The following is a 15980-nucleotide window of genomic DNA, read 5'->3' as shown; positions in this document are numbered from 1 at the left end:
TCCCATTTTGAAAGTATACAAAGAAGTGCTAGAATGACTTCCTTTCAGTAAGTTTAGTTGAAATAGAAACCACGCCCTCAATTTTCATCCGGCAAATGCCTCTTTGTACAGCGATAACGGTTTTGTATCTTAATTTGGAGCTTAATTATAATTTTTTTGTCTAGACTTGTATCCGAAATATATCGGAGACTGAACAAAAACTCGAGATTCTGATATGAAAAATACATCGAGAGAAGGTGAAATTGTAGTAACAAATTATAAAAGTACTTCAAACGTATTCATATCAACACTCTCTTAGACCTTTGTGTGCGAATGATATATTTTTACTTCGAAAACAAAAAGTTTTTACCGAAAGTGAAAAATTATAGGAAATCTCTATATATTTCAAGTATTCATGTATTAGTTAAGTATTTATTTAAATTTTAGCTTTGAACTCTTTAACTCATCCCAATCGCTTCAAAGGTATACACTTTTTACCGGAGAGACAACAATTGGGTGGACACACTAGTATGAGGGTATTTCGATATGGGGTAAAGCATCTTTTTGGTAGCGGCGGACAGTTGCGTAAGCAGAAGTTTTGTCCAACAAGCAGTTGTATCGTCAGGGGGCGGCAATCTTGTGCTGCAACAAAAGGTGATAAGATAATATAAAACATGGTTATAATAACATAAGTGGTGTGATGCGGATGAAATCCTAAAATCTGCATTACCCTTAATTGAAGTGACACCAAACAAAAGTAAAATTACAGCTGCGCAAACAATATTTCGCATTTTTCTCGAGACGCTTAGCTGGTTGAAGTTTAAGAGGCAAATACATACGTTGAAATGGTATATGGGCCATATTTATATTCGAAATTGAAGCGTTTTTTCCACTCTCTTAAGTTGCATTGTTATGGATTATTTCAATAAACCATTAATAATGCTTTATTTTAGGTTCAATGGCCCTGTTAAATATTTTTTACAGTCTTCCACCCAATAATTTTAAGAATTACTGTACGCCTATATTATATGTATATGTTTTTATAACTTGAAGAGGGAAATTTTACACCGCTCCTTTTCTCTTCAAGAAGCTGAACGTGTGTCGGAACCTCCGATATCGGGTCAACATAGGATATAGCTGAGATACAAACTGATCGATCAAAATCAAGTCCTTGCAAGGAACAGTTTTTTATTTGAAAGGGTATCTTCGAACGTTGAAATCTAGTCATTCACCGACAGGTCAAAGGCTGAAATAGGTTGAGAAGAGGGCTTCTTCAGTTGTAATCCATACACAGAAGGTGACTTCAAACTATGCGACTACAATCCAGTCTATCAGGTTGAAATTGTTGGTATAACAAAATACGCCAAATGGGCTTCTGCTCTAACCATCAAATTCATAAAACTTCTAGTAGATTGCCAAGCGACAACTAAAACCATCTGTAGCGCCTCTACTACACTTCACTGCGTTAGGTTATGCAAGCAGTCATTAACTAGATTTTCAGTAGGTAACACGATTGTTATCATCTGGGTATTCAATCAATAGGATAAAATGAAATGAAGAGGCGGATGAGCTGACACGCTCTGGGGCATCTGAAAACACAATTACCATAAACTGCCTCAGAGAATTCAGCTCTTCAAGCGTTACTTGAAGCAATGAACCCTAAAGTATTACCTCTGGTCTTGGAACACTAGCAACACAGGGCATATCACAAAGTTACTTTGGAATAGTGTTATCAAAAGCTTCTACTTTTAGTCAAAATTAAATTTAGCAATATTATAAGTGTCATCACAGGGCTGCTACCTTTAAGATCTCACCTTCAGAAAATTGAAAAAGTGGATTCGGCGGAAAGCAGAGTCTGCGAGGGCGATAATGAGACACTGGAACATTATCTATGCGAATGCTCATTCTTCTACCAGATTAGTCGAGATATATTCCACGGCTCCCATTGCTCCAACTTTAAATATATACAATACAAGGTGGAAAAAATCAGGTTTTTGTTGCTGGATAAGTATGGCCTAATGATGACCTAAGTACGGCCGCCCGGGTCTGGCATGCACCTCCCTTTGCAAACAAGCCATCAATCAACCAAAATTAATTTCGTTTTTTATTTTCATGGCTTTCTTAAAGTGTTTTGTTAAGAAGTAAAAACTTTTGTTAAATTAATTATCACATGTACGGAATTAACCGATTGATTTGGCTCGAGCAAACCAGTTTTCACTTTTTGTAATACCAGGAGCGATATAAATTTATATAACAATTTCTTACCAACGCACTAGTCAAAGTATATTTGAGGGGTCAGTAGGGTAATTTGGCCTGCTTTTTTGACGTTTTTTTATAGAAATTTTTATTCTACAATAGAACGTTTTTCACATATCATGAGGTACATCGTGGAGTGTATAAAAAAATTTTTTCGGAATTTTTAGATGACAATGTTGATAAATAAAAAAGTAATTAACGTTTTTTTTTTAATTATTCCCCATGTTTTTTTACATAAATTTTGTCATAACATTGTCAATAAATTATAAAAAATTATGAATCTAGTAGGGATGATAGCCAGGCGCTTAGGGAACTTTAAAAAAAAAATTAAGCAAATCGGTTGAGTAGTTCGACCGGAATCATGTTCGCCAGTTTAGAAAAGTGTGTTTTGAGAAAAACGCGTTTAAAGTTTGAGGTGTGCACTCCGAGCGCTCCGAACGTCGAGCGGTATTATTATTTTTTGGACGTTTTCGAAGCCTTCCAATGGTAAAGTGGGTTTCTACATTACAGAAAATCCAAAAAAAAAAAAAAAAATTAAAAAAACATTACCCTACTGACCTCTTAAAAACGTGTTTGCTTTCTTGTATGAAAACAGGAAGTATTCTCAAGGGAATATAAATATGAAGTTTGATTTCTAACTATTGGAATTTTTTTACAAATACACACATGTACAACGTGCGTTCTAAAGTAAACAGGACATTTTGAATCTAGCGCCCCTGGTGGCGCTATCTATGTGTCGACTAATGCGTTAGAATCTGTACCTTTATCGATTGTCCAGTGAGAATTTTATTGGATTGGAAGTGAAGTTATTGCGTTTTAAATGTCAGTAAGCTTCGAACAAAGAGCCAACATTCAATTTTGTTTTAAATTGATGAAACAAGCTTATGGCGATGATTGCCTTTCCCGTAGCAGTGTGCATGACTGGTTCCACCGTTTTCAAAGTGGTCGTGAGTACATAAATGACGATCAACATGTGGGCCAATCAAAATCCGTGATCACCGGAAATTCCATTGAAACTGTGCGTGAATTCATCAAAAATCAGCCGAAATCATCATTGAAATTCATGGAAATGGAATTGAACATCTCCAAAACATCGATTTATTGCATTTGGACCGAACATTTGGGTTTACGAAAGGTGTGTGCACTGTTTGGTCCGCACAAATTGACTGACAAATCAGAATCCAACATTCGAAGGACATAATTGTTACCGATTATTTGATCAAAAATCAAATTTTAACCATTAACTACTCCATGTATTCACCTGATGTGGCATTGTGCGATTTCTTCATTTTCGGAAAAATGCATTTGCTCATGAAAGGAAGGCGTTATGCAGACGTAGAGGCCATTCAAAAGGCTTGCACCGGCATTCTGGCGGCCATACCGGCCAACGAGCTAAAACACTCGTTCGACATGCTTTTGGACCGTGCAAAAAGCTGTATTGAAGCAGAAAGAGACTATTTTGAATAAAATAAATTGATTTTGCCGAAAAAACTATTTGTTTTCAGTTTTTTTTAAAGTCCTGTTTACTTTGGAACGCACCTTGTATTAATATATTCCAACCAGAATTTACATTTAACACTTTTTCGTGCTAAACATTTTGTTTTGTGTTATTTCGACTCAATAAAAAAAATTTCGGTGTCATTAATGTTGAAAATTTCAACTATTGAAAATAGTGCCTTTAAACATTTGCGTATAAAAAGAAAATTATTTTATTACAAAAAATAAATAGTCGGCCAAATGGTTGCGTTTTTTCCAAGCTTTCACAAACACACAGCTGCCATACGAATTAACCGATTAAAGTGAAAATAATCATCCAATTATTATTCAAAGTAATCCCCTTAGGCCCCAATACACTTGTGCCAACTTTTTTCTAATCCTCCAATTCGAAAAAAAAATTTGGAATGAATCGAGCTTTCACGTTCCGGCACCAGAAATTTGATTACGCACACAACATTTAATGGAACTTCTTTGTTGAATAACTTCATTCATCGTAGGAATCACCGAATAGACTTCATGTACTTTAGAAAGACAAGCGTATTCTAAACACTAATGATTATTTTGGTGCGACGTTAGGTACAGATGTCACTGACAGTCTTACCAATCTATAAAAAAAGTTCTTCAATTAGTCTTACTATTTTTTGCATGCAGTACAGTACTAATTTGATTATTTTTAAGTAACTGAATAAACATTTTCAAGGTTTAATACCTCATGATATCTTCACACTGTTTATGTTTAACGGGCATCACTAAATAATATTCTGTGGGTTTTGTCAGGAATTTTGGAATTAAATTATCTGATCTTCCATCGTATATTTTTATTTTTGTAAAAAATTTTCCTCAATAATATAAAAAAGAATCATTTTAACTTTAACGTGATACTACCACTTGAGATTTAAAAGTGTTTTTTGAGGAATAAATATCAATATTTTGGAACTAAAGAAATATTTGAAACTGTGATGCGACATCTTTAAAGAAGTTAACAAAAGTATAATAATGAAAAAGGTTAAGAAAACTGTTTGGGAAATATATTTAGAATAGGAAGCACTCAAATTATGCCAAAAAAGAAAAATTCCAATTTACACATTTTCGGAAATAAACTCACCACCTTTTTTGATGTAAGCTTGAAAAAATATATGAAAAAACTATTTTCGTAAAAGTTTTCTGCTTGATAAAATAACATATTTAACACAGTGAATCAAAAGTCTTGGTCAATCTTTTATCTTTGTCATCAGTATGACTCCACAAGTTGGATTATGTTTAGGTGTGTAAACCACAGCCGGCCTTGTTAGTTTGCATTGTGTTGAAATTAATACTGTTACGTATGAGTTTGACTATCATCATAACATCCGTCACATGGCGGTGTGACCTACACCTATTTACACAGACATAAGTATGTATAACACATTTCAACTCATTGAGGCTCACACTAAGAGCCTAATTAGTTATATAATTGAAATCGAGCACATAAAAGATGACAAGCAAAATTAGTTTCACTCATGCTTCCGAGTACTTTGGAGCGAGCACATATTAAATAACCTTGAATGCGTGTTAAATGGAGGGGAATGTTGACATAAAATTTTTATGACTGCACTTGAAATATGCTTTTAAGGAAAAACTGAAGAGCTTGAGTAAACAAGCAAACAAACAAATATGACAGCCACGCCGCAGCGTGCCGCCCCAACGAAGTGTGCAATGAACGCCAAAATTAAAGAAAAGTGACAGCAAAACGTAGGTCCTTGATGCCCAGACACTTAGCGCTGAAGTAAGAGAAATAACCGAAAATCTGCTTGAACGCACAGAGATTTGCACGCGAAAAAAGCAATGCTGTGTTGGCGGCGAACTAAATACCTCTACCCTTCTGAGCATGAAGCGCTGTGCCAGCGGATTGGAGAGGCATGCAAGAGCGGTTGGTGGGACAGTAGGGACAGTGAGTTGGTGTGCAGTACGCAGCAAAACGAAATCAAAGATAACAACTCATCAACAACGTCATAAAAACGTGACATCAATTTTATTGCCCCGCATAGTGGCAGAAAAGAGGACACCGCCGATAAACAGAGTGTAGCTCCGCCTGGAAGCGCTTGCGATAATGATGAGTGGGGATTAGTGTGAAGTTAAGGAACTAGAACAACCAAAATATGCTCGAAATGCTCAGTTGAACGTCTGAGTTGTTAACGCTTTTACTACGTTTCGAAGGCCAGAAATAATGTGAAAAAATAGAAGAGCAAAAAAAGAAGTCGGTGAATTAAGTAAAGAATCCTGTAAAACTTTAACACAAATCCATAAAGCGTATAAAGTTTGAGCGGTTAGCCGTGTGATGAGAGAAATTTTGGGGCAAAAGAAGCTTAATTCATTGGTCATTGACGTAGATTAATAAAGAAACAAAGAAGGCAAGAAAATGAAGAGAACAAATAAGTGAAAATCGAAAATAGACTTTCAAGTCTCGCTATCCTTCTACACACACATACATATATATATATATATATACATATATATATATCATAAGTGTTTGAGTAAACATATATATATATATGTATGCACATAGGTATATATCAATTATGTGGTGGATTTGATTGAAAAATTTGTACTGAAGTGCGTGTGTGCACATTGTGGCTATAACTTTTTACTTACATTTAGTGTTGGAAATTGGTATCTTATTGTTGTTGTTGTAATTGTATTCTTGAGCCATGGAAGCGTAAAGCAAATATCGACCCGCAATCAAAGGTCACACAAAGACAACACAAGCTGTACACGAGTTAACGCAAATGGGGAGCTGGAAAAAAGACAAAAAATAAATGAAGAATTGAAAATGAAAAGAAGTGTTTCACTTCAAATATGTATGTTTGTATAAATAAGGTTTATATTAAGTATATGTGTTATATTTATCGTCCCAACAAATACAGAAAAGTACAATTATTGAAAAGACGCGATGATTTTAAAATTTTAAAGAAAGAACGAAGGTATCTATTTGGAAAAAGTCTGAACTCCCAGAGTTTAAGGGCGTTTACCTATCGATGTTAGGCCTGACCGTAATACAAATTCCCTTAGGTTCCTGATGGAACACAATTGCTCTGCTATTGGTTAAAGCAGGTCACTTTTGCTCCGAATGCTTGCTACAGATAGCGGATTGTTGACAGTGCAGGTCCTAACTAAGATCTTGTTCAAAGCAAAAGTTTTCTGACGGATTTAGTGAAACCAAGAGGACTATAAACGCTAATCACATTTCCAAACGCCAGACTTTATTGCAGAGGAGCTGAAAAATATGGCTTATCTTTCTAACACTATTTACAGTAATCTATACCAAGGAACTTTTATAACTGGATATACAGATTACTGAATCCATCTATTTGAAAAGTAATGATTTGTTTTTAGCAGACGTTACTTGTTCAGTAAATTCAATTTGTTGTTTTTTTAGTGTAGTTGAAGAGTTCAACAAATGGATCTTATCTGAACGAACTCAAAATAATTGTAAGAATTGAGATGTCTGGCAAAATACTCAGAAAATTTACAGATGAGAATTGTATAAAGTATTGTTTATAGTGGAAGCTGCATTTGTAGTGTGTTACTTGAATTTATTTCTTTATTTTGTAATCTTTTATAAACTAAACGTTTTTGACTTTGCTTTTCTGAACTTTAGCAGATTCGGTCGAGTAGAACTCAGTTTGTATATTTATCTCATGTAATGATAGTTTTCATTGTCCAGACACTTTGATCTCAGACTGAATTAGTGCTCGAGACACAAATATAACTTTGATATATCTGCAGTCATGTTTCGTTATGATTCTAACCATTAGAAATATGTGAATAATTCGCTTCTGATTGATTATTTTCTTATCATTAAATGGTTAAATATTCTTTGGTATATTATTGTTAAGTTTACTGGTCATTTATTCGTCAAACTCGGCTCTTTCTAAGGTATGTTTCGTTATAAAACAATTGAAGAGAAAAGAAATAAATTGAGGTTTGTAAAGTGACCTAAGGTCTAGTGTGCCCTCCCCTCTGTCAGAACGAATCACATAGGCGCAGCACAATGATAAACTGGCGATTCTTATTCGGATACAGAGATCCAAGGGCTTTGTCCTGCGTCTACCGACAGCCGATCAGTTTATCATCAAGTGCTCGGGAGTTTCCGGCACAAGAGACGATAGACATATTAAATAGGTGCTTTTTGCAGTGTAAAATGACACAAGTAACCGGAATTAGTTCCTCAGGAGGTTTATTACACTTCTGAACCTAGTGGAGTTTTAAACATATTTTAGCAAATTTGCCTGGCGTATGCCCGTGAGTTGTTTTAAATACCAGGTTGTTCAATAAGCTTTGTCGTTCGATAAGAGAAGCGTTGCTGCTAGCCAAAAATTTTTTTTTGCTTTATTGGTATACTCTTCATATGAGTGTATGTGAAGTTTCATTTCAATCTGTCAATTTATTCTTTGTTTACAAGCAGTGATACAATTCTTGTTTTTGGAAGGTGTAGCACCAAAAGAAATTCACGAACGAATGTTAAAAGTAAATAATGATTGTTCAGAACAGTAGAAAGATGGGCTGCTGAATTTAAACGTGGTCCTACAAGTCTTGAAGACGATCCACGTGAAAGACCTCAAAAAGCGCATCAACACCAGAAATCATAGCCAAAATACAGGATGTGGTTTTGGAAAATCGTCGATTGACTGAGAGAGATTGAGTAGAGGCTCTACACATTTCATTAGACATCGTAAGCCATATTTTAAGTGAATTTTTGGCTTTTAGAAAGCGGTGTGCACAATGGGTGCCGTATTCGCTAACAATGGAACAAAAACACATTCGAATGCGACTATCTCAGCAACATTTGGAGCGTTTTAAAAAGGATAAAGTGGATTTTGTGCGTCGATTCATCACTATGGATGAGACTTGGGTCTATCACCATGATCCTGAATCAAAACAAGAGGCTAAAGAGTGGTGTGAACCTGGTTGTTCGGCTTCGAAACGAGTTCGTGTCCGGAAATCGGCCAAGAAGGTTATGGTATCAGATGCGAGAGAAATTTTGTTTGTGGATTACTTGCAAACTGGAAAAAAAAATAATTCTGAATATTATTGCAACCTTTGGGACGAGTTGAAGAAAAAATTCGTGAAAAAAGACCCGGTTTGCAGAAGAAAAAAATTCCTTTTCATTAGGACAATACACCGTGTCACAAGAGCATTTCGACAATGGCTAAAATCCATGAATTAAAGTTCGAATTGTTGGAGCATCACCGTATTCACTAGATTTGGCCGCCAGCGACTTCCGTTTGTTTCCTGAACTCAAAAAATCTCTGCGTGGCGAGCGTTTTTCATCAAATGAAGCGGTCATAATGGCTATTGAAGCGTATTTTGCAGACCTTCCGCATTCTAACTTCAGGGATGGGATCCACAGATTGGAGGATCATCGGAGCAAGTGTATTAATATTCAGGGAGATTATACTGAATAATAAAATGTATTTTGAATCATTTGTTTTACTTATCAAACGACGAAACTTATTGAACAACCTGGAATCTTTTCCCTGCCCTCTCTATCCTCTTTGTGGAGCAGCTCCTTTATGATAAAGGGATCAACCGCATTGTAGGTTTTCGGCCGGCAGCTGCAGCGCGGGCAACTCGTTATCAGTTCATTAGTGGCCCTACCTTTGGGACGTGGCAACCGCGAGCTGATAGGCTAGTTAGCCGTTCTATGCTCTCTTGCAATATTAGCAATGTAATGTCGTAAACTGAGATTGCTTTGAGAGCCGTTTCACTAATTACGGCGATACTTACAATTGCGATAGTTGCATTAGAGATTTATCTCTACTCAATGACTTATAGGAAAGACTTCTGCTTGGAAAACGTCCAATAGGTATGAAAAGTTCGGTATGCGACATCTGTACCAATGTCTTCCGATGTTTTCGAGCCATCAATGTCAAGTTATCAAAGAATGCTCAAGACATTATTTCTTGACATATTCTTTTGATACGCACACGCTCTCAATTATATCTTTACAAAAATGAAACAAGTACTTAAGAGAAAATATACTCTCTAAGAGGATTGTATGTATAATTGATAACTTGATCCTTTTTCTTCGAGGTTCAAAACAGCATACTCATACTACAGCAGGTTTTTTACGATTTATCAGTGTGATACAACATGAAATATAACTATATATAAGAATATCGATCTTGCCAATGATTTTTGCTCCTAGGGGACCTAACGATTTACTCGCTTTGCTCGCTCCACACTTTGTTTTAGTACATTTTACGACATTTTCACCAAAAAAAACTTCTGATAATTCTGTTTACGCTAATTTGATTTCAATTGAGTTCTAGACAATATTGCTTATTGGGTTATTCAACTAAAAAGCAACACTAAAACTCTAAACTATCTGCAAGCATACGCACTCAATACAAAAAAAATAACAAATTACACTTTACTAAATTCCTTTCCCGAAGTCCTTGTGTGGTCAATTGGTAGCTGAAACAACAGAGATACTCATAGCGTAGTCATCGCGCAAAGGAAAACAAACATAAATCCTACGAATTGCCAGTGCAAATTGGTAAGCTGCCTCGCCGAAACAAGAAATAGTAACGGAGTGGAAAATGGCGAAAAATACGCGCACACACACATGCACACACATATGTATATGTTGGACAATAAAAATTCTATTGTTGTTTATTTTTATTTCAGCGCGTCTGAATGGCGCCTAAAGTGACGTTGAAACGACGAGCTTCACGTCGAAATCGAATAGAATGTGGCTGATATAGATTGCGGTGACAATGGCGGTGGCAGAAATTGTGAAGAGTATGTGTGGAGATATGAGTGAACAAGTTGCTGATGCTAAAACTGGTGACACTAATGGTGATGGAAGCGCGACAATGGCTCGAATACAGTGCAGATATTTTTCTATCGGTTTCCACTTCAAGCTTGTAACCACAGTAAGACATACTTACTTCTTAAACATTTTTCAACTGATGGATGATATCGAGTTTTTGAAATAGAGGGTATCTATTATGTAGTATAACATAGGTCTATACAATATATAATTTTTTGTATATTTTTTGCAATCGCTACCACTGCTTTCTTGTCAGTTCTAATTGACATTCCTACTACTGAGTTAGGTAATGTTTGTAGGGGATGAAGGACTTATAATATTGGGTAGTCGAAAAAGTCTTTTCGTATTTTGTCAATAGATGTCGTTGCAGTCGTCTATCTCCAGTACTACCAATCACATTGTGTCATACCACATATTGTTGAAAAGGTGAGGTTTAAGTTCCATTAAAAAATTTAATTCGGGAAAGTTGAAATAAGTTACAGCTGTTCAAAAATGAGTGAAAATAATGAAGAAATTCGCTATATTTTGAAATTTTTGTATAAAAAAGGGAAGAATGCCACGCATGCCAGCAAGGAAATTTGTGAAGTTTACGAACACGATGCTGTATCAGTTCGTGTAGCACAACAATGGTTCGCTCGCTTATGTTCTGTAAATTTCGATGTGAAAGATGCACCTCGCTCTGATCGACATATCGTTGAAAAAGTAGATGAAATTATTTAAAATATTGACCAGGACCGTCACATAAGCAGCCATGACAGCGCTAAGGAACTTAACATTCACCTTCAAACGATTTTAAACCATTTAAAAAAGGCTGGCTACAAAAACAAGCTCGATGTTTGGGTACCACATGAATTGTCTGTGAAAAATTTAATGGACCGAATTAACGTCTGCAATTCTTTGCTGAAACGAAATGAAATCGAACCGTTTCTCAAGCGAATGGTAACAGGAGACGAAAAGTGGATCAAATACGACAATGATGTGCGAAAAAGATCATGGTACAAGCGTGGTGCAAATCAAAAAATGTCGCAAAGGCAGGGTTGCGGCCTCGAAAGGTTATGCTGAGTGTTTGGTGGATTGGTAAGGAATCATCTACCATGAGCTGCTCCAGCCGATTCGAATGATTGATTCTACATTTTACCATCAACAAATGATGAGATTGAAGCAAGCAATAGCAAAAACTGCCAGAATTGATTAACGAAAGGGCTTTGTTTTCCATCAGGACAACGCTAGAGCACACAAATCTTTGATGATTCGTCAAAACTGGGAAAGCTTGGCTGGGGAGTTTTGATGCATTCACCATATAGCTCTGACTTTGCTACCATTTGTTTCGGTCAATGCAGAGCAGAATTAGGTATTCTGTTCGCAGTGTAACATCATTATTCTTCTAACACAAGCCAAAGGTATGTATTTTCGTAAGGATTGTTAAGAGAAAGTAATTTCAACATATGCGCTTACTTCGACAGGGAGTTATCCTTGAGACCCAAATTTGTGCTGAATGTCCTGGCTAACACCAAATGACATATGACATATACAGCTCGTGAAAAGCGCTATCAGACCTTCACCTCGCATTCAACTCGGATTATGACTTCCGGACTGATGATTTTTTGGACTTTTTTGCATCTGGGCTATCTAAAGTATTCCGTTACTTGAGTAAGTGGAAGAGACACTCTGCAGAAATTGCTGGTGAGTTAATACCGATAGTGTCTTTCCCGTTAAAACCGTGGCAGCTTGCGGAGTACGATCCTCTGCCGTAATCACTAAGTTGGTGTAATGAGGCGTGAGTCAACTGTGGGCTTAGCTTTTTAACAGGGACAACCTTAGAAACATTAAAAACAACTACCTTCTGGGAGTTAGTTTGCGGCTCTAATTACATCCTCAAAAAGTCACTGCTTGCTTGGTGTGCTCTATGGGCAGAGGGAATCTTTGGTCTCTATTTTTTTAAAAATGAACCGACCTTAATGCTACAGTCAATGGGGAATATTATGGAACCAGGATTAATGTCTTTTTCTTGCCTCAATTAGTGGATGTTGATGGAGGGGGATGTTGATTTGGCTCTACAAAGACGATGCTGCATGCCTTACAACCAACAAAACAATCAATCTATTGAAGGAAACTTTTGATGAGCGTATTATTTCATGTCGTAGACCTGTGGCGTAGCCTCCAAAATCATGCGATTTAATATCGCTGCACTATTTTTTGTGAGATTATGTGAAGTCGGTTGTCTCATAGATAAGCCCAAGATGATTGACGATTTGAAAGCGAATATTCGGCGCTAGCCGTGGCGGTCACTTGCCCGAAATAATTTTTAAAACAAATGGTAAACTCTTATCTTTATAATTTATCTAAAATCTTGGATATAACAGTAAATAATATGCGTTTTAAATTTTAACGAGTATTTGATGGGAATCGTTCTTTTTGAAATCTTAAATTCTTTCTGACGCAATGAAGTTTCATTTTAAGTCTCAAAAGAAGGAACTGATTTTCGACTTCTGGGTTTCTAAAAATAATCGGAATGTCATAAAAACTATGAAGTGTTTGAATCTTCAACAGTAGGTTTAAAAGAAAAAGTTAATGAAAATTTTGAAGTTGGGAAATAATTACGTGGATGAGGGAAACAGATTTTCCTTATCGGGTTGGGAAGGTATCTTTATAATTTAATTGCAGAATAATTAACTGACGTCTACAATTTAGTTTCAAAGTTTCAAAAACAAAACTAGAAAATTCAAAATAATCCAAAAAAATAATTCTTAATTTATTGGTTCAATAAGGTAGAAAGTAGACAACAGTAAATTCTATTTCCAACTGGGTAACTTACGCTCTAAATAATATTAACAACAAATGCGGTGAGTACTGCCAGCGGTGACATTCACTTTATTGCGTACAAACCAAAAGCACAACAATCACAAATGTAGCAACAACAAATCATCCGCAGTAAAAATAATCATCAGTCAAGTGCCAACAAGTAACGAATTGGAAATTTTGAATCTAAGATCTTACTTCTTATCTCATTCGCCTGAAATGTTCGTCAAATAAAAAGCTTAATAATCAAGAACTGTAAAAATGAAGATACTAAAACAGCGTGTTTTCGGTGACAAAACAAGTTCGTGACGTTGGTGCTGTCGCGTTCATTGCTTGATGAATTGAAGGACAAAAAGGCAACGAATCATTTGCGCTTAGCGCATGTAGCTGCTTCAGCGTCGCTTCGTGTAAGTTTGAGGTTAGGATGCAACGCAATGAACCGTTAACCACGTCAAATCACTGAAGACATGTTTGCTAGAGAGCGCGCCACTTTTGCCCACAGTCTGTTGAAGATTTACTACAGAAGTAGTTTTTGTTGTAGCAATAGTTGTCGCAGTTACAACGCTGTTTTGGTGGGTGTGATGTTGTGAATGGTTTTGCTGATTGGAATGCTGCGAAATGACCATAGTAAATGGCGAGAATCAATTTGTGCATGATTTGTATGTGTGTGTGTGTGTAATGATCTTTTCTTGTTCAGCGCATAATGTCGGGCAACGGTCGCTCGTAAGTTGTCATGGATCTGTGTAAATCGTATTATGACAATGTGTTCAACAGATGTCGTTGACTCTGTTGCTGATTTGCTAATGCAATTTATCTTTTTTATATAAACTATCATTCGTTGTTGGGTGATAAATAGTTAAAAGGTGAATCTTTCATACTAAAAGCATTTTAGGTTTTTACAGTTGTCATATAACTTGACGAGAGAAAAATATGAGGGACTGCGGAAAATTATTACTTTTTTTATAAAATATTTTCTTTAAGCCTTAAATACGATATACGTGGACAACTTAGTTGTCCTTTGTTCAGGGAAGAATCTAAATCACCTATCTCGGCTCTTAGAAATGAAACTTCGCATCTCCTCTAACTGGGCCTAAGAGTACCTCATTAATGCCCTGGAATAGGTGCCTTCTTGCTGGGGATTGCGGGCGGAATAAAAACTACATCAACAAAGTCTCTAAAGGTTACACTCGATTTGCGGCCAATAAATGTTCAAGTGAATTTTGATACAATGCTTTCAACCAGCCGACTTATGATTTTAGATCTTTGGGGCCAGACTCGACGTAATGCCGGGATGGTATCATACCTGAACTTCTAAATGAACTAGAGCTATATTGAAAATGCGAACGAGAAAAGGAGATCTATGAAGAATAAAACTCAGCGTTTTCATTCCCCAGTAGATAATAAAGGACCAATGGTTCTGTGATCGACAGTTCCAACGGTAACTCTACATATTCACCGACGGATCAAAGGGAAAACCAAGAACAGGAGCGAGATTCTTCTTTAGTAATCCTTACGTCTTTTTTTCAGGCCGAAATTGTTGGTGTTATAGAAGTCTCCAAGTGTGCTTCTGTTTAAACCAGAAAGTACATGAATCTACTATTGAGCAACCAAGGGACAATTAAGGTTCTTCGTATCGCCAACATTAAGTCTCACTCCGTAAGGTCATTATATTTAGGAGTTAAAGGAACCGAAAGATAGACATGGCGCAATTTTCTTAGGCTGCCAAAGATATGTCTGAAGCAATAGAACCTAGAGAAACACCGTACGTCTCGAAGTGCTAGCAAAACAGGGCATACTACAAAGTTACTTTAGGGTAGTGTTGATAGAGGATATAGCAGAAAATTGTCTACTTTTGTAAAAGGGAACTTAGTGATATTGTAGGGGTCATCACAAGGCACCTACTCTTAAAATCTTACTCTCACAAAATTAGAAAAATGGATTCAGCGGAATGAAGAGCATGTGCGGAGGAAGATGCTACGCTGGAACATCATTTTTGCAAATGCCCACCTTTAAGCCGGAAGAGTTGGAATATGTTTCTCGGCTTCTAATGTTCCAACTTAAGAGACATTGTACAATAGGTGTGGAAAAAATTAGGGATTTACAAAATCCGTTGAATGCTGACCATCTGGAACACAATGGACTTAATCATGGCTTAAGTGAGAGCACCTGCAGTCTGGCGCAAATCAAACAACCAAACAAGCCTTAAATATGATAGGCATTTATTAAAGCTCTTCATATTGTGATTGTCAGAATTCGATGAAACTGGTGATAATTCCTAAGTATTTTTTGAAATTTTTGAAAAAAAAAACAATAAATACTATTTAAAAACAAATTCATTTGTAAAGATACTTTTGCCTGCAGTTTGCAAATAAGTGCTTTATAATCAACATACTCGTTAAAAATTCATAAAAATAATATATATATTATATACTTGAAAAATGACAGAAATTTGATTCTCCACTTATCTTTAATGCGGCATTTTTGCGCGGTCATTTTGTTATTGAAATTTAGTGCAGTCATTTCACAACTCATCAAACAGAAAGTCACAGTAAAAAATAACAATTTATGTTGAGTGAATGATAGTTGAAAGTGTGAGGAAGTTATAATTTGGTAAGATGGATTTTTGATGGTTGTG

General features: G+C 36.1%; 1 long non-coding RNA gene across 7 annotated transcripts in view; it reads right to left on the bottom strand.

Moving 5' to 3' along the window:
* LOC126759875 (uncharacterized) overlaps positions 1-15980 on the bottom strand; it is a 565378-nt gene that overhangs the window by 30874 nt on the left and 518524 nt on the right. For all 7 annotated transcript variants that reach the window (XR_007667102.1, XR_007667097.1, XR_007667096.1 and 4 more), the window contains one exon: positions 6364-6505. This is a non-coding gene — a long non-coding RNA (uncharacterized LOC126759875). The remainder of the gene's footprint in view (positions 1-6363; positions 6506-15980) is intronic.

This window comes from Bactrocera neohumeralis, chromosome 5 (genome assembly GCF_024586455.1).
Source record: "Bactrocera neohumeralis isolate Rockhampton chromosome 5, APGP_CSIRO_Bneo_wtdbg2-racon-allhic-juicebox.fasta_v2, whole genome shotgun sequence".
NCBI classification, from domain to species: domain Eukaryota; kingdom Metazoa; phylum Arthropoda; class Insecta; order Diptera; family Tephritidae; genus Bactrocera; species Bactrocera neohumeralis.
Note: the sequence above shows the minus strand (reverse complement) of the source record. Positions and strands in the feature narration are given on the sequence as shown.